Raw genomic sequence first — 19,883 nt, forward strand, 5'->3', positions numbered from 1 at the left:
CTCCTCCTGTCTTCTGCCTGTTTCCACCAAATTGTTGCTAATCCTATCATCACTCCACCAGGAACTTAACCTCTTACAAAAGCGCTCCCCACCCACCCTTAGTGCCTTCTTGGCTTCATTCACCAGCAATTAAGAAAGGAGGCCATACAGACCACTGGGTTCCTGGTTGCTAAACTCTGCTTTTATGTTAACCTCACCACATTTTCTTTAGAACACAACAGGGACCCCCTCAACTAAAGTGAAATGGTGCCCCATGGCCCAAGTGCATGGCTCTTCAAAAGAGCTTTCCCACAGAGCCCTGGAACCAGCCCCTTCCCTGGTTCAAAGAAGTGAAGGGGAGGGGCCGTGGACCACCCTCCAAGCCCAGAGCTTGCATTTCCCTCACAATTCCAGTCCCTCAAGTCTCTCTTTCAGCGAGGAGACTGTTATTGGCGCCAGAGCGTGTTGCATTAAGGCTTGCAGGCTGATAGCAAGCGGGGACAGAGGGGCAGGGGAGGCAACTTGAGGTGGCAGACACCATTCGCCGCAGTACTGAACCTAATGGAACAAAAGGAGACACGCAGACACAGAAGGCTGAGGCCCTTGACACAGGGCATCTGTGAATCTGCACCAACCCTTTGGTATAACAAGTTTCGATCTTGGAAATTCTCTGACCGTTTCTGTTACTTTGCCTGGAAGCCTGTGCTCTGACACCCCCAGTCATGAGACTTCCTTCCTTCCTTCTCTGTTGAAGATGCCCTTGCATTGTCTAGCTCCCCCTTCATCTTTTACCATATCCCCCAATTAAATTCTTCATCACATTTCACTGAACAGAGATTGAGTGCCTACTATGGGCCAGTCACTGGATTAGCTGCCGGGAATACAGCCGTGCAAAATCAGAATGGTCTCCACCCCTAAACTCATTTGCCTTCCTTCTTCCTTCCCTGTGTCCAAGGTTCTTGACAAACTCAACAGACAGGTTTTAGGTGATTTCATGAAATCCATGTGGTTCACAGTGATTTGTCCAAAGAGTAACACTCAGACTCTAGAAGAGGCTGAGAATGTCAGAGTGCCCAGGGTAAAGGGGGACGGGAAGGCCTCAAGCAGCCTGAGAACAGAAAGGGAATTTGTGGGGATGGACAAGGGTTAAAAGAAAAAGGAAGGAAGGATGCAGGACCACGAAAATGGTGATTTTAGGAATTTACCTGCACATTTTTTAGATTGTTATACATGTCCGGCCATGCTTCTATACCCTCAGGTGTTTATGTCTCTGATTATGAGAAAGAAAGTGCTGGTCCCCTAAAACAATTGCCTAACTCACTGAAACGTCGTGGGATTTCAGGGGGAAGGCCATGTCTAACCAACACCCACAATTTTGTGTTCTTAGAGACTTAGTCTTTTGCTCTGAACTTCTCACTTGCCCAGAAAATTCAAAAACACAGTGCTAAGAGAGGCCTCCTGAAAAGTCTGACACCTTTGTCCCTAAATTTATTTTCTCATTAATGAGTAAAGGGGGATTTATTGTTTGAAACAATGTCTGTTTCATATCAACTCTTTTTCCATGTTTTTCCCTCAGATAGTGGAGCTCCAAAGAGACCAAGAGCAGATGTTTTATATTTCAGGAGAGAGTGGTCTCCCCCAATTCCTGAAAGATTCCTGGAATTCTTATACTTAACAAAAATTAGCTACAGAGAAAGAACATGAATCATGAATTGGGAGCCCAGGAAGCCTCTGGGAGCCAATCATTTATCCCCTCCTCCTACCAACCTTCCACCACCCCAAAGTCTGCCCATTGCCCAAGGAAACACCCTTCTGAAAAATGAGGCGCCACGCTCTTCTAGCCGCCCCAAGAGCAGAGCTATATTCTGTGATTGGGAGAAGCCAATCCCTGTGCCATAATCTCAAGAGCTAGAAGTGGGAGTCAGACCCGTGTTCCACTCCCAGCTCAGTCTGGGCTTTGTTAATTACTCAAGTAATATATATCTCTATTACTTCATCTGTCCAACAGAGATCACAACATACGACCAATCTCTCTTTTTGGAGTAATGCAAAGATCAAGTGAGAGGCAAGTGTATCCCAATAAGTTAAATACTTACAAAAGCGAACAGTATTTGTACTCAAATCATTGACATCTGGCACTCTGTCTACAAGGACTCTGAGCTAACCAGTACACTTCGGCACGTGTGGACGGAGTAACAGTCACACAGCTCTGAGGCTGACGTCAGCTGGGCTCTCAAAGGTTGCCCATCCCTGGGCAGATCCCTTTAGCACTGCTTGTGCAGGCTGTTGCAAGCCTTTAACCATGAAACATTTATTCAATAAACATTTACTGAGTACCTGGCACAGTACTTGAATAATGAATGAATGAGTGCCTAACGCAGAGATGAAAAACACATGGCAAGTTACCACCAGTCTCTGATCTTGAAGCCATATCAGAAACCATTAATGGATTAAGGCATTCTTTCTCTCTCTCTCTCTGAAAGCCCTGGATGTAGCTTAGAATTCTCAGACTTGACACAGGAAACGAAACCTCTTTGCCATTCCTGATCTAGGCACAAAGATAAAACACATCTTAACCCTGGTTTCAAGGAGCTCACAAACTAATGGGACAAAGACAATAAATAGACAAATGTAACATAATATATGTTAAGACAGAAGTATGAGAGTCCAGAGGAAGGCCATGGCATTTAATGATGTGGATAAACCAATAATTCTCCAAGTTGCCTTGGCTTTTAAGATGCCACTCCCTCCATGTTTTTCTTCTGCCTCTCTAATAATCCTTTTCTTCTTCCATCCTCTACCCAACTTCCATATTTTGGCGCTCTTGAAGTTCTACCCTGCTCCTCTTCTATTCTGTATAGACGCTCCTGGATCATCACATTCCCTCTCATGACATCAATTGCCATTTACATACTGATTGCACCCAAATTTATATCCCTAGCCCTGATCTCTCTCTGCAGCTTCAGACATATATTTCCAACTGCCTCTTAGCACCAACAGGCTGCTCAAAACCTAACTAATTTACTCTCTTCTCTTAACCTTCCTCAGCAGCTCTATGCAGCCTCCAATAATCTTGATGTCCTTCAAGGCACTGCTATTTAAATCTTCCAAACTAGAAATCCTTAGCTTGGCATCATCTGACTCTGTGATGGACTCTGGCCATAAGGCTGATATGACTCTAGGCCTCTGTGCATGCTGTGCACTCAGCCTGGTATCAACCACGGACTCACTCTGGCTTTCCTTTTGCATCCTTCAAGATCCAGAAACCCAATTCCAATGTCACTTTGGAATACTTCCCAATACCTCATGGCAGGGTTAGTTATGCCATCCTCTGTAAACAAACGATCTAATAAGATTCCAAAATTCCTCCCTCTCTCATCAAAAAAATTAAGTTATACATAAGGCAGTATGAATGTTTATGCAACCTATTTTATACAAAGTTTGCAAGCATCATCAGTTACCACACACAAATAAAGCATTAACTGTTTCATTCATTCATTAAATAAATATGAAGTCCTCGTCATATGGTAGGGAATCTTCTAGGTGCTAAGGATAGAGCAACAAGACAAAGTCTCTGCTATCATGAAGCTCATGTTACAGTGGGAAAGACAGACAGTAAGCAAATACAACATCAGATTACCAGACATCGTAAATTTATTACAGAACTCATTTATTAGAGGAGATGATGGAAGTTGTTTTAAATATAGAGAAAAAAGTATAACTCTTGAATAATGAAAAAAAAAATTTAAATCCCTTAAAGCTGAAAGGAATTACTCTCGCCCTGCCCATGCCCTTCTATATGGTCACTATCTTCAACATGTTCATTGTTATTATAAGAAAAGAGAGTGTAACTGCAGTAAAATCTTACCAATCTAGGGAAATTGGAGGGAAAGCATGAATTACCAAAAATATCTGAATTTAAAGAATTTTAGTGAAAAATAAAATCTTAAAACTTTATTCGACATGAACACTAATTGCTAATAAACTATTTCCACAAAGAGGTACCATCAGACCTACTTTTTTGAACAGAGCGTAAGTTGGAATTGGTATGCAAATAGATTCTGTTCACTTTATAAAACCGTTTAAAAGTTTGTTTCTTTGAACCGGCTATATAATCCCGAGCAATCTTAAGTATATAAACCCAGCACTCTAAACATTGAAATGTTCAATATACATTTATATTAATAGTTTTTATTATTTACATGCTTGGTCAACTGCTTTTTACGGGAAGGCTTTCACAAATCATCAAACATTTTAAACAGTGGAGTTTGAAGTAAGGAGATTGTATTATGCCTAATCTGAAAGAACAACAAACGCCAGCAGCACAGGCAATCAAGAGGGTTAGAGACTTGAGTCCCCTCTCCGCACTGAAAAGCTCCCTGTTTGAGAAAGACAAATACTGTGCAATCTCACTTAAATGTGAAATCAGGAAAAAAAAAAAAAAAAAACTCATAGGAAAAAAGATCAGATTTGTGGTTACCAGAGGCAGGGGGTTGGGAGTAGGGGTGAGGGAAATGGATGAAAGAGGTCAAACTTCCAGGTATAAAATAAACAAGGACTGGGGATGTAATGTACAACGTGACGGCTATAGCTAACGCTGCTATGTAAAAAATGGGAAAGTTAAGAGAGTAAATCCTAAAAGTTCTCATCACAAGGAAAAAAACATTTTGTGTGTGTGTGTGTGTGTCTATACATGATGATGGACATTAATTAAGCTTATTATGGTAATCAATTCACAATCTATGCAAGTCAAGTCACCATGCCTTAAACTTATACTGTGTTGTATGTCGATTATATCTCAATAAAACTGGAAAAAATTTTAAAAATATAAAGGTGCCTGTTCGTATACAGGAAAAGTTCTCCTCTACAGAACTCCTACGGAAATTAAACTCACACTCCAGCTCTGCCAAAATATTTGTTCGTCTGCTTTAGGTCACCCCAACCTCTGTTACAGTCTGGAAGCTCTGCTCATAGAATTTTAGAGGACAAAATATCATCTTTCTCCAAAGCAACAAAAGCATTTTAATAAAAATGTTCTTCTGCTACTCTGCCCCTCTCCACCCCTGACACCCACCCCACCTGGCTAACTCCACTTCATTCTTAGATATCTGCTCACATGTCACCTCTTCAGAGAAACTTCTGTGGACCTCACCACCAACAAGATGGTGAGGGGCCCTCCTAAACACTCCCATAATATTCCACCTGCATCCCCATCACAGCATTTCATACACTGAACTAGGGCAGTTTCCTTGCCCGTCCCCACCGGAATACTGGTTCCTTAGATCAGGGTCTATGATGTGATCACTGACATCTTCCCAGCAACCAACACAGTGCTGGATACATAGAAGGATGTAATATACAACTGGGGGTGTAATGTACACCATCTTCCTCTATGGACTAGAGGAAGATGTTTGTCTTGTCTTCTCCCATCTTTACTTTTGTTTTATTTATTTACTGGGGAAACAGACTAAGAAATTTCAAATGCAATTTGTCTAAAAGTGAAGTGTTTCATAAATGAAAAAACTCAGTCCTTGACATGAGGAGGTCTTAGGGAAAGCCTCAAAGGAATGGCTCGGCTCTACACCAAGACTCATTTTTGGCTTATTACTAAGAATTCTTCCTATTAAAATTTAATGCAGTCTTCTCTAGCAGTTCATTTTGTCTGCCAAGTCCTTTATGACTATTTTGATAAGTTATTTATTAACATATAGAAGCCACAGTAATAAACGGATGGCATAAGCCAAGGCTCACAGGATAGAATGAAAGGGCTATGTCCACTCCTGATTTGTCAAGAATACATCAATAGATCCTGTGACAAGCAGCCATCATCAAGTGCTGGCCTGAATGTCACAGCATCCTGGTACACAGTAGGCACTCAACATACGGAATGAATGAATGAATGAATGAATGAATGACTATCAAGGGGAAGGGATCTCAGAAGTCAAATTGTAAACCTAAGCATAGTGGAACCAGAGTGCAATTATGATGGGACACAGATGGGTAAGAAGGCAAGCGGCACAACATAGTCTACAATTTATATAACCTCTGTAACCCTCAACTTCCTCATTTCTAAAATGGGAATGATAACAGAATTCAATAAGATAACGTACAAAGTGCTTTGCACATGTCTAGCAAACAGTGTGTGCTTAAAATTACGAAGTTACTGTTTCGTAGATACGGTTCATAGTTACTAAACTGAAAAGCACACCAGACTAAACTTAAAATAAAAAACGTATAAAGTGGATGTCACTAGGAGACACTCTGAACCCAAAGAAGTGGAATATGTAGGTGTTCTCCACACAATTTGTCATAAGTACTGTACTTGAGAAGAAAAGGATTTTTGGTAAAGTTAATCACATGTTAAACTCATAAGTCTGTTATCTAAAAAGAACCCATTATTTTGCATGGCTTGTATACCCCTGCTTAAAAACACGTATTACACTGAATTACACAAAGACTCCTTTGGGAAATACATGACTGTTTGTATATGTGAAGGAGGATCCATATTCTCACACAATGGAGTTGCTTAAAGTGTACTATACCCTTACCCAGGTATAAATATACTGGCACTGTGATGCTCCCCTAGCTACATCTGGCCAGTCCCTCTAGGAGAGATGCATTATTCTCCTCTAATTCTAATTTTTAAAGCATAGGACAGAGCTGAACTTTCTCCACATTCTATTTAACTTAGGCAGTTATTCAAAATTCCTCTCTTCTGCAAGCATCAATTCTGAACTTGGCTGAAAGAGAAAGAAATACAGCGAACACAAAAAGAGAGAAGGAAAAACAGAATAAACTCTTTTGGCCCTGCCTTATGTACAAAAAGAAAGAAAGGCTGCTTTTCCTCTTCCCGCCCTGTTCCTAGTGGTTACTTTCAGAAAAATCTAGAGGGGTGGAGGTGGAGCAGGTTTGGAAGAAGGAAGGAAAGAGGTGGAAGAGAAGGAAGGTAGGGGGAAAAAACAGCTGCAGAAGAAAAGAAGAAAAAAGAGAAGAAAGGAGAGCTGAAACCCGACACTCAGGAACTCAGGGCTGCGGTGAACGACGTCTCCAACTGAAAACTTGCCAGCCTGGGGAGGCCGAATGGTTCCAATCGCAGCCTTCATTAACGCTTCATACACTCAGCCCCTAATTTACAACCGTTTAACGGCAAACATTCTACAAGCACCTTTGGGGACCTCTGAGGACAGAAAGAAATCTAAGAGAAATTAGGTGCCGAGAGAGCTCCCCTCAAAGGCAAGAGCCCTTTCGTGCAAGCAAGCAATTTAGCACTTTCTTTTTTTGTCTGTTTGGGGCTTTGGGGGTGGGAGTAGAGCGGCGGCGTTGGAGTGGAAGAGACATACAGCCAGTCAGAAGCTGTGAGGAGGTGCAAAGGGCTGGGGTGCCAAGGTACGCGGGAAAGAAGGCAGAGGCTTTGTGTCTGTGGCGCTGTTAGGGGCTGTGCACGAGGGTTGTGTGTAAGTGGGTGGACGCATATAGAGCTGTAGGCAGGGACTCTTCCCAAACAGCCAGACTCTTGTTCCAGCAATTTAAATAAACAAGAACATCAAAATAAAATAAAAACCCACTAAAACAATCATTGCCAAGTGGTTTCCTGGAGTGCTAAAATAGAGACCTTTTTTTTTTTGGTAAAGGATTAAGACAAAGTGGCATAACCTTGAAGTTCACCCCAAGCTGCAGAAACTGAGACCCAGCTAAGGGGCCAGATGGCTTGGAGGGTGGGGCCCCACAGCAGTCTCCTCCACAAGCCTTTCTTGTCATTCTCCTAAACTTTGCTTCTCTTCAGCCCGTCCCTGTGCGTACTGTGAACATCACAGGGTTTTAACTCACCGGGGCCTGGAAACTGGTTAGACAGCTTTTCTCCCAAGGCCACAATGGACAATCAGTCAGCCAAAGCACAGGAGTCCTGGAAAGAAGACTTGAACTCCCTCTCCTCGGCAGGAGAAGGAGAATGGGAAAAGGGAGGCTAACCAGATTACCTTTTAACTAACAGCTTTACCTAAACGGATTAACAGCGAGGATTAACTTTCACAGGACCACAGCGCTGGATCACCACTGCTAGGGTGCGTGGCTCAGACGAAGCTGGCGTTGCCCTCAGCCAGGATCCGGGAAGGAGAAAAGGGCAATGTCTTGTCTGAACCAAAGTCCTTTTCAAAGGCACTCAAGTCTCCCCAGAATGGGCTCTGTGGGATATTAATGCCACAGGCTAAGGGCTCCCGTCTTCAGAGCACCCAACTGCAACATTTAAACCCATATGATCTGTGGGGAAACAGAATGGAAGATCAAAGCGAGGCAGGTGGCAGGGATGGGGTAGAAGGATCTGAGCTCTACATGAAGCCAGGTAGAGGCCACACCATGCCCTGCTCCACAAGACTCAGACGCTCCTACCACAATTTAAAGTCCCTGCACTCCCTCCTTCCCAGAGCCTCCAGAAAAGAGCGCTTTCCAGGCTTCTCCCACCAGTGAGACCCTAAAACCCTGGCACCCAGGTTCTTCTCCCTTTTCCCATCAAATGTGGTGAAATCCCTGTCGTCTTCACAATGGGCTTATCTGAGAGCGAAGGAGGCTGGGAAAACTCCTTTCACCACAAGCCAATGCCTCAGAAAGAACTACACAGTCCCCTGCCACCCCTCTCCTCCTCTTTGTTTTATTGTAACCATAGGAGTTTTCTTAGCCCAGCCGCCCCAAAGAGGATTGCTACTGAAGAGTGAGTGCTTGAATTCACCTCTGCGGTCTGCTATTCTGAAGGCAGAGAGATCCCTGATTTTTATGAAATGCAAGCCGTTCTTCAGGTGTGAAGATCATAACTGCTGACCCATCAGAAATGATCTGTTTGGATTATTCCAGTTTTCGATCGACCTTGATCTCCCCAGGTTCACTGTGTGACTAGAACATTTATGAAATGGCTAGACCATCTTAGGGATGGAGTCTGTGGCCAAGGAATACAGTAAAGGAACAGGTCCTCAGCGGGGGAGACCCTCCGTGTGTCTCCTAGCCCGGTGCTCTAACCAGGTGACCGGCACTCCTTTAAATGGGCATGGTGGTGGCCCAGGCAATGGGAAACTGCTAAAACTACTGTTTGCCTTTTGGGTGGAGAAGAAGGCGTGCAGGCCAACTTTAGTTAAAAAGCAGAATAGTTTAGGTCCTTCATATTTTCATCACTGTAGTCTAACATTACAGTGACGAGACCTCTTGGATTTTTTCAAGACAGTCCTAACTCAAATATTCTGTCCAAATTTTCTCATAATTACACTCACTATCGTCAAGTCCAACAGACCAAATGGTACATTTAGGAAACAGGAGCCCCATCTTTAAAGAACTCAACACTGGGACACATACTTCAGATTACCAGGATGATTCGAGTCTTAGCATTGCCCCTAAACTAGCAGCTGTGAATTAAAATTTGCTCTGAAAAAAGAATTGCTCATGAGGTCTGAGTTGCACTACACACTGGCTTCAACTTTGGTTGGCTTGTTTCAAAAGAACACAGAAGCTTTTCAAGAAAAGGGGAAAAAAATGGGGAAGGAGGTTGCACAAAGCCTGCTCTTTGCTTAGCAAACCAATAGGAAAAATAAAATGCAAAAAGGGCACACGGCAGGCTGTATTTCCAGGCTTTTGAGAGGGGTACAATTCATTTGGTCTAAGTATCCCCAAGCCTTTCTATTAGAGCAGGGCAAGAAAAGAGACAAGTGTCCTCACTGCCACCAGCATCCCAACTGGATTCCCAGTTATCCCCACCCAGGCCTTGCCCCTCCCCCACCTGGAGGGACAGTCCCACTCCAGGCAGCTTTTGTAAGTCTCAACACTCACAAGAAAAATGATGGGTTTGAACTATTAACCCTTCCCCAGAAAGGACTGAAATTAAGAAGAGGCCACTGACAAAATATTCACATGAGAATACTGTAAAAAAACACCAAGCTAAATATTTGCCCAGCAGTTCCAGACTCGCCTGAAGAAAGAGAAAAGAAACAAAAATGGAGGGGGGAGTGGCCAAGCAATAGAAAGAGACTGGAGTCAAGCTCAAGATCTATTAAGAAAGAATTACGCAATTTAGAGAAAACTGGAGTTGATGTTGGCATCAGAGAGGAGCAAGGTTAGGGTGAAGAGTGGTGTTGGACTTGAGATCTGTACGGTGAGATGAAAAGGGGAAAAAAATCATATTGATTAAGCTGCTGGCTGTAACACTCTTTTTTGCTGAAAACTCTCTTTGCTGAAAAAAGAGGGAGAAAATGGAGTCTGGTGTAAAGGAACAGCGTGTTATCTACCAGCAGGGAGGGGTTGGTCAGCACATAGACCAGGATTCAAATTCAAGCTCGGCCACATACCTGTTGAAGAACCTAGGGCAAGTCACTTTACCTTTTGGAGCCTCCATTTCTTTTTATGTGAAAGGAGGATAATGATACCTCTCCTTCCTACCTCCAGGTAGTTTTAAAGGTCAAATCTGATCATATAAATGAAATGCGCTGTAAACTCTAAGGTACTACACAAATGTCAAGCTATTTTAGGTATGAGGCTCTTTACGAAAAATGTGGCTGCCCAGATAGCCCTTCAAAAAGTCAAGAAGGATAAAAGAGGCAGAGTAGAGTTGGGAAGGGTGAGCCTGTTGCCCAGAAAGGCTAAGAATCAATAACAAAACCAAATATGATCAGGTTCTCCAAGGACTACCACATACTGTGGGCTCGAGGCCTCCAATGAAAGATCACTAGGCACTAGTTTGCTCATCAGAAAACTCTAGGAATTAAACTAGTTCACCTCCAACAGATGTCTCTTCTAGCCCTAAGAGTGTATAATAGGCATCCGTGTGAGGTGGAGGGGAGAGATACCCAAAGAAGCCGTAGACAACGGAAGGCAACGGCCTGGGCCCTCCGCAATGGGCCTTCATCCCCACCTAATTCCAGTAGGAAATTCTCTAGCTCTGGGCTTTACCTCCTCACAGGAAGGGAGGAAAAAAAGAAGGGGGAAAGGAAAAGAGAGAGAAAGGGAAATGTATTCTTATTCTAGTAGTCAGGTTAAACAAACAAATAGAAACCCAGATTTGGGAACCCTACAGAAATGTATGGCAACAATTCAGATCAGTTTCTGCAAAGGCCAACGCTTCTCAAGGGTCTAGAGTTATAAGCTAGAAACTCTTCTGAGGTATCACATTTATTAACATGGCCTCAAGACTCCAAAACAAAGGCCATGAAAAGTCCATTCTTAAATGTAAAGTCCTAACATGTGAGAGAAACCTAAGGAATTCATGGAGGAAAAGTACACACCAGGCCCTGGCTTCAAGGTCACAACTTTAGGATCATCATAGTTGGGGACATCCAAATGGGTCCTCTTAAGGCCATACAAAGATTTGGGAAATTCTTGCTCTTTGGCCAGCAAATTTGGAAGTGTGGTAGAAAATTAACTCTGTGCTCTCCAAAAGCTCCATTATGAAACCATCATTCCAACAAATCGAGATTGTTGCACGTCTTCAAAGAACTAAGTTATATTTTCCAATCATCAACCTTCGAGGTCACCATCTACCTTCTAAGGAGATGACCATCCTCCAGGGCAACCAACTCTGTTCCTTCCACAAAGACAGGGAGAGGAGAGGTCCTTCCTGGACCCTCAGGGGCCACGTAAACCCATCCTAACTGAAGGAGTGAGATACCTGCTATTACGCAAAAGTAGACTTGACTAAAAGCAATGTTTTCAAAGTTTTTAACTGCCACGACTGCTGCCCAAAAGAAGCCTTATACTCTTGGGCAATTTATAAAACAAAACAAAGCAAAACAAAGACCAACAGTTAGAACTCCTCCCTTAAAGCCTGGGTCCTGGATCATGCCTTCACTGAACTTCCAGAACTTCAAGGAACACAAGTGAAGACAAGTCATTGATTCAAGTCAGGAGACCCAGTCTCACATCCCAGCTGTACCACTTATTTCCTGTGTGGCCTCCGCCAAGACAGTAAACCTCTCTGAGCCCCAGGTGTTTTTTAGAGAAGTTGAGCAATATAAGAAATTTAAAAGTTCAGAGGTTAGTATGGAAACAAAATTAGGGTGGTACAAGAGGGGTAGAAATAATAACATTTTAATTCTCAAGACACTATCATGTAGTTAGTATTATCCTTATTTTACACATAAGGAAACTGAAGCCAAAATGTTAAATGCTGTTTCTAAAATCAAGACTAATGAAACAGAAGCTTCTGCCCCACAAACAAGTGTTCTTCCCACTAGATCCACATTTCTCTCATATCCTGGGCAGGTCCACAATGACTCTGGTGACATTCAAAGTCATTAAAACACGCACATAGGACGCAGTAAAAATAGATGATGAAAGTGAACCCGCATGCCAATAAAACAAAACATATATCCAACTTTCCTTTGTATTTGTTCTTTATAATCCAGTATAATAGTAAAACTGGGCTGAAACAACTGGCTTTCTTTTACTGGGAAAGTCTACCTTCCATTTTTCTAATCTGTGTTCAGGGTGCCATACTGGACTCCACCAAAGCCCTAAAAATTATAACCTTTGGAGCTCTTTTGTCAGCTGTATTTCCCTGGAATGTATTTTTTCTAGCTAGCCCAGGCTGGGTGTCTCTTTCTGTCATTTTTTTCTTATGAGCCCATTTGCGGGGACAGGGTCTAATTCTGCGTTCTTTAGAGCACCTTTCATACTGCTGTTGATTAACACTAAATAATAATGATGTTTATAATAATGGCTGTCAATAATCATAACCATAACCATCATCACCATAAATAAGATTTCCCACCGGCGGTTTCTCGAAGCCGGTGAATATACAATAATCATATCAGTTTGGAGATCACCTGCTAAAAGCAAAGCTGAGCTGGGTGGTGACAATGAGCAAATGAATCACACAGAACATGCCAAAAGTGGTGATTAATAAATGGCTCCTCTTCTCCTTTACAAAAAACGCTCTCAAAGTCGTCATCCAGCCAGGTAACTGACCTTGTTTTCCATTAAGGCTGTTCAGTCTTAGCTTCAAGGGACATCATTCATGTCATCTTCAACTGCTTTACAGCCAGCTTGCCACCATGGGACCATTACTGAAAATCGCTCGAATGGCACCGCCCATTTGGCTCACCAGCGCAATTCGCCAAGGGCGCTGCTCATGGTTTCCGGGCATTTTTAAGGAGAGTCATGCCCAAGTCCACAGGGTTGTACAAGGGAAGTTCTGAGCAGCAATGACCCCATTCCACTGAAGGGAGGTCTGCAAGGCACGAATTCCATGGATTTCCACATCCCCTAGAGCAAAGCCATGCTTAGCAATCAGAAAGCCTTCTCTGCTATTGAAAGACTACAGAGTAATTCTGGGGACAGATATGGCACTGTCCTAAAGCCTGTTAACAGTGAGTACACTCTCCAAGCCCAAACTATGGAGTATAAGACGGAAGACAGAAAATTACAGCAGAAATCAGGTTCTTTTGTCTTCATATTGAAGACAGCTGAGTGCAGACAACATAGTGAAAAGGACTCTGAAAGGAGGCTTGTTTCCTTTTTGCCAAATATTAGCTCCTTATTATTCTGCGCCTCAGTGTCCTAATCTGTAAAATCAAACGGTTAGACTAAATGTGCACAGTCCAATAAGGTAGCCACTAGCTACATGTGACTATGGAGCACTTGAAATGTGGCTAGTCTGAACTGAGACGTGCCGTGAGAGTAAAACACACACCCAATTTAAAAGACAATACAAAAAAAGAACGTAAAATATCTCACTACCAACTTTCATATGAATTACATGTTAAAATACTATTTTAGATATATTAAAATATATCTTTTGAAATTAATTTCATCTGTTCCTTTTGAGTTTTTTAACATGGCAACTGGAAATTTCACTTTCTATCTAAATTTAAAATCTCTCTCTTTTTCTCAGTGCTGGGCTAGATGATTTCTAACCTCTCTCTTACAGCTTTAACATTCTATGTTTCATTTTGTGCTTCTCAGTGATCTTTCCACAGCAAGTTAGCAGCGGAATAGGGTTTAAATCTTTACAGAGACTCAATTTCCTTTTCTGTAAAATGGGGATAATGCCACCTTTGATGTGAGATGCAATGGGAAAGTGATTTGAAATTAATAAAGTGCTATATAAATTATTACAGTGATCACACTACAGTATTACTTCCAGCAACCTGGAATGGCAGGTGTAAAGAAAGGGTAAAGTGGGAAGAGTGTTGCTTCTCCCAAAGGCAGAGAACATCAGCCTAACCTTAAGTTACCAAGCTTAGAGGCACGAATAAAGCCTGAGAGAATCAGAACTGAAACCCTCGAGAGCAAGAGAGATGCAGCACCGTCACACAGAACCAAGAGAAGAACCAAGATAGAAACACTGCCTGCTTTGGGTGTGAAAAGCACGTTGGGCCCCAAAACCCAAGGCACTTTATACTTCACAGGAGACAAGACGGTGTTTTTTTGACCTAGTAAAAGCTAGAAAGGAAAAAAGAAAATTAGCAACATTTTTACAAAGTAGTAGCTATTGTTTCATTATTATTATTTTTTAGCTCTCCCAACAACTATTAGAGGTAAGCCGAATACTCACATTTTTACAGATTAAAAAAAGCCTAAAAACGGAAATAACTTGCCTTGACTCATGCATCTGGTAACCACTGAAGATGGAATTCACACCCACGTCTCCCTACCTGATTAATTCTTCCCAGCAGGAAAAAGGGGAGAAAATATGGGGGAGATTTAGGATTTCTATTCTTTTAGGGGCATAGCTTAAGGTCCCCTTCTGAAGTAGTCCTGGAATCTGGGGTCCACTTAAAATTGGGAAAATAGAAGCGATACCACAGCGACCCACCCACTGTCAAAATCCAATAAGATAATTGTGTCTGGATCTATAAATAGGTAGGTTGGGTTTAAAAAGAATGTAAGGGTTGTGTGCTACAAATGCTGGGAAAGGACTAGATCCCAGTGTGGGGAGAGGGGAACCTGTCATAACTGAACGCTCACAAGAAAACCAAGGAGGAGCCTTTATCATCAGCGAGGCAAGTGGGGTGGCAGGGGGCGGGGGGGGGGGTGTCGGAGACTGGTGGGGAAGAGGGGGGTCCTCAAGGGACAGAATTCAAAGCCCGAGAAGGAAGAAGCCCTGACATCCGGCTGGCCACCTATAGCCATTGATCCTGTACTGTTTTCCAACTTACTGGGTGGAGGCACCACGCCAATTCCAGCAAGGTCATTCCCTTTCGTTCCCCCGACCAGGCTTTACTCTGCCCACAAGCCTCCGCCACCAGCTCCACCACCTTCACACTCTGCTCAGACACTGCTCATCCTCAAAAGCAATGAGAAACAACAATCACAACCATGGCCTCAACTTCTCCTTTCCTTTCTCAACTGACCGTCAGCTTTGCAGACCCTTGAGAATTACATGGCCAGCCAGGGACAATCATCACTTTGGACAGTCAGGCCACTAGGCAAACTGGAAACAATGGAAGCTGCTTTATGAATTCCTATAAACTCAACTGAGAAGGCTGGCATGGAAGTTTACAAGATTAAGTGTTTCTATCCCCTTTCCTAGGACACACATTGGGACGAGCTGGAAAAGCCTCATCTAGACTCTCATACTAAACCCAGGAGCCCTGAGAGACTCTCGTAGGCCAGGACTCCCCACCGCCCTCGCTCAGAACCAGAGACTCAGAATTCAACTTGGATTGAACAAAGACCCTCCTCCTCATCTCCCTCTGGCTCCCCAACCCCCATCCCCTTCATCTGCCTTCCCCGCAGCCACATTAACTACTCAGAAACACAGCCACTCCACTCTAGAGTTACTCAGGAATCACATTCTTAGAATAACTCATCAATTATACCTGTCAACTTGCCAAAAGTGCCACAGGGGAGGTGGAAAGTCTAGACTGCATCTAACTGCAGCAGCACAGCACCCCTGTTCGCAGAGGGCCCCCACTTTGCTAATGGCCTCTACAAGCTCACAAGAAACAAGAATCCAAGAAAATGCAGGAGCGCCAGGTTTGGAATGTAGACACTAGCACCAAGGTACTCTCAGGCCCAGGGCAGGGCAGGGATCTCGCCGCTTCTCTCCTTGTAGACTAGGAAAACCTGCACCAGTCTGCTAACAGGATGTTCCGCCACAAAAAGCCTGGATTAGGAAATGTTGAAAAGACATGTCATTGTATTGCTCAAATATGCACACAAACTCATTGTCAATAATCGTGCTGCCAAGAAAGCAGCACCATGACAGACATACTTTTTAATTAATTGGCAAGGATCATTAGTAATTAAAACATTTATTGTATGCAAATGCTGCTGCTAAATCTTTGGAAAGTTTATTCTCCAAAGCAGGATAAATATCCCCATGAACACCATGTACGCTACTAATAGAGTAAGAAAGTCCCACTCTTTGTTAACCTGTAAAAAGGTAAGCTTTCATTCAGCTTAGCCTGAAGTGACTCCGAACCCAAGTTATCTAGGATCCTAATTAATAAAGTTGTCCCTTCATTCCAAAACTCTGTGAACAGAGCTATTCTGTAAAAATACTAGAAATGTGCTGTATTTCCACGAGAAGGCACACAACTATTTACTCAGCTGATCTCAGGAAGGTTATCTTAATCACTCTGTGCCTCAGTTTCCTCACTTGTCAAATTGATGAGGATTTTTAGGCTGGTTACTTTTAAAACTGCAGATGAGAAGCAGGCTCCGAGGAGCAGAGTTTGCTTGCCCTTTGCTGGGATACATTTACATTTGTAAGGGAAACCTCCATCTGTAAAGATGCCTCCCTCTCTGTGCCAGGAAGAAGGGAGATGACCTTATCTCCAGAAACTCTTAATGGGGAAGGCAAGGACTTAAGTTGGTTACTGTCTGGCAACCTCATGTAACTGATTTAGGGTGGTGGCTTCTGGCCTTTACTTAATCTGATTTGATTATTATCTAAAAGTTGTGGGACCACCCAATGGCCAGACCCCACCTGCACTGATATCATTTTTAACTTTTTTACATGTTCTTTCCTTTGTCTTGTAAAGAGATGGCTCACATACCTATGCCTTAAATTTAGCCTTACTCTCCAGCCATGTTTGCAGCAGCAGCTCCTCTTGCCTGTGGGTCCTGTCCCCAAGCAGCAGCCTGACTGCCCATGGGTCCTGTCCCCATGCTATTCCACACTGTTCTCTAAATAAAAGAGCACTACTGCCAGATCTTGAGAGTCCAAGAAATCTTTCTTTCGACTTCTCGGCTCACTGACCCCGCATCAAAATAATAGCAATTTCCACCTCATAGGATTGTTGTGGTTGTGTAGATTAAATGAAATAACATCTATGAACATATATGAACTGCTTTGCAAGATGAATGGCACATAAACCCTCCGTAACTGTTAGAAGTGTCATCACGCATTTGAAGGTCTTTTTAGGATCAGCAAGCAACATCCCTGCAAAGAGTGGATTTTGTTCTTTCTTCGGCTTATAGTTTATTTAACAAATCTACGGTCAGGAGGAGAAACAAAACCCAAGCATCCTGACTCCTTCCGGCAAATCCCTGTTCAGCCCAACAGGACATCTCAGCTCCCCGAATCATCCAAACTGTGAAGCGCTAGGGGACAGCATCCACTTTCGGGAGTCACAGAGTTCACTATGATTTTAAAGATTTAAGAGAGGAAAAGGCAATAGATCTCCTGTCTACAATGCCAAGAAAGATTTCACGCTGTCGTCCTCCCCATGAAGGCTCACCAAACATGGCACCTCACAATTTAACTTCCTCCTCACCAATTCAGGCCCCATTTTTCACTCCCCCCCCCCAGGAGCTTGTTTACCTGGACTCAGCGGGACTGACCTCTGTGGCTCAAGGGGGGGGTGGTGGCGATGGGGAATCCTGGGCAGGAGTGCATGAAGCAAGCAGGACAAGTGAGCCAGCTCAGAGCCCCAGAGCGCTAAGAAAACAGCAGGCAGCCCCTAACGAGGTCGGGACATCACAGAAGTGTCCTCCTTTTGGCCTCTCCCTTCCCAGTTAGAGCTGGCAGAGGCATTTCTCGTATCAGCCTTTGTACATGAGGCTCCATGGAAGAGTTAATACGCTCATCCTTCTCTGACCAACAAGAGCATTGCCACAGGGATAGAAATCAAATTCCAGCTCAGTCCGTGGCTCACGAAAAGACCTTGGAAAAGTCACTTCACCTCCCTCCCCAGCAATTCAATCCAGGGAACAGGAATCAGAAAGGCATTTGTCAGCCCCCTTCCCATGGTGACAGGTGGATAATATCACCTCCACCCTAAATACCTCGCAGGGATGTGAGAGGATGGATGAGCCAGCATTACAGCCAATATTCTACTCACCAGCAATAAACAACTCACCTTTTGGAGGTAAACGGCTCTTTCTAGGGCACCAGGGGATCATTTAGCACTCTGGAAGAAGTAATTTGCTCTATGGTCCTCTGGTGTCCTGAAAAGTGTAATCCACCTCCAAAAGGTGAACCCTTAACTCCCAGTGAATCTGTTTTCTCACAGTTGGATCAGCCTGCTTCAATGTTTCCAGCTTCAGGAAAAAAGCACCCGCTATCATTTTCCGGTCTCTTCTCTCCCCCCTGCCAGCCCCGTCTCCTTACTGATCGTCCCGTCCTCTCTTCCCCTCAAACAGAAACCAGATGAAACCGTCTGCAAACAACTTGGGAATGCTCAGTGTGTGCCTGGGGAAACTTAAACAAAAATCCTTTCTGGGGCCGCTACCCTCCTCCGCCGCCTCCTCCTCCCTCCCGGGGTTGTTAAGGGCCCGGCGAGTTAATGGGAACTTCTCCTTTCTCCTCCCACCCCCACGGCCCCTCTCCGGGCTGGGTCCTCAGCATTTGATTCCTGTCTGTCACTGAGTGATGAGGACAAAGGGTGAGGAGTCAGGAAAAGGTCTGCGCCACTTTGTTCGGAGTCTGGATGCGAACTTTGGATGAACTCTTCATCAGGGAGGGGGCTGGGGAGGAGAGGAGAGGCCAGCAAGGAGAAATTCGCTGCTCTCTAGGCGCAAGCCTCAAAAAAAAAAAAAGGAGAGCGAATTCTCTTTAAATAACAGAAAGGAAAAAAAACGGGAGTTAGGAGGGTAAAACAATCTCCCTCCCGCAGCCCCCTTAGGAAAAAAAGGGCACCGTGGAGGTAAAGAGGGGAGTGCTGAAGAACACAGAGGGCCGGGCACCACTCTCCAATAAGGCTGTGGGCCCATGCTGTGGGCTGCCAGCCAACAGCCAGTTTTGTTTCTTTCCCCTCCAGCCGGTCTCTTTCTCCCTGTGATTTTTTTCCCCCTAAACCAAAGGGAATTCCTAATAAAGCCACAGTAGACTTGTAGAGAGCAAAGGGAAGGAAAAAGTTACCAGGGATGGGAAAAGACAGATCAAACTCATCTCAATCTGAAAGTTCAAAATAAAATACAGGCATGCACGTAAAATCATGGCACCCCTCACCGCATGCACAAATCCACATGTACAGACCCAAAAATGTTTAGTCCCAAGTGTCTTTCTCTTTTTCCCCATCTGTGTACACACATACCGTTTGCATGGAGGGGCTGGTGACTTTTCCTGGGTGGCTTTTCCCCCCAACCCTGTACTGTAGCTTTCAAAAAAGCACCATTAACATAGGGTTGGAACCACTGCAAAAGCCAGTTTGTCTTCTTTGTGCTCAATAAAACCCGGCTAAAACTCTTTCACCTCCACTTACTATTGATTTTTCTATTGTACTCTACAGGCGTGCGTAGCTCACTCATCAGACTGTCTTTCATTCTGTGAACCTCCCTGACCACATCTGGACGTGAGGTTTTTCAGCTCCCAGGGATGGGTATTACTGCTCCATTCAATCATTGTGCGCCCGCATGCAATCATGCAGTCACTTTGGGTCTGGCCTCTGTCCTTTGGTCTTTGCCTCAGCCTCTGGATTTCAATACCCCAAAAATCAGGTGTCCATCCCAGCACGGAGGAATGAGAGGTGACAAGCCCTCCTGCA

The 19,883-nt window shown here is 43.8% G+C and overlaps 1 protein-coding gene across 7 annotated transcripts in view; it reads right to left on the reverse strand.

The window, feature by feature from the left end:
* PBX1 (PBX homeobox 1) overlaps positions 1 to 19,883 on the reverse strand; it is a 308,844-nt gene that overhangs the window by 263,685 nt on the left and 25,276 nt on the right. The gene's annotated exons all lie outside the window — the stretch shown is intronic.

This window comes from Equus przewalskii, unplaced genomic scaffold, assembly GCF_037783145.1.
Source record: "Equus przewalskii isolate Varuska unplaced genomic scaffold, EquPr2 ChrUn-3, whole genome shotgun sequence".
Lineage (NCBI taxonomy): Eukaryota > Metazoa > Chordata > Mammalia > Perissodactyla > Equidae > Equus > Equus przewalskii.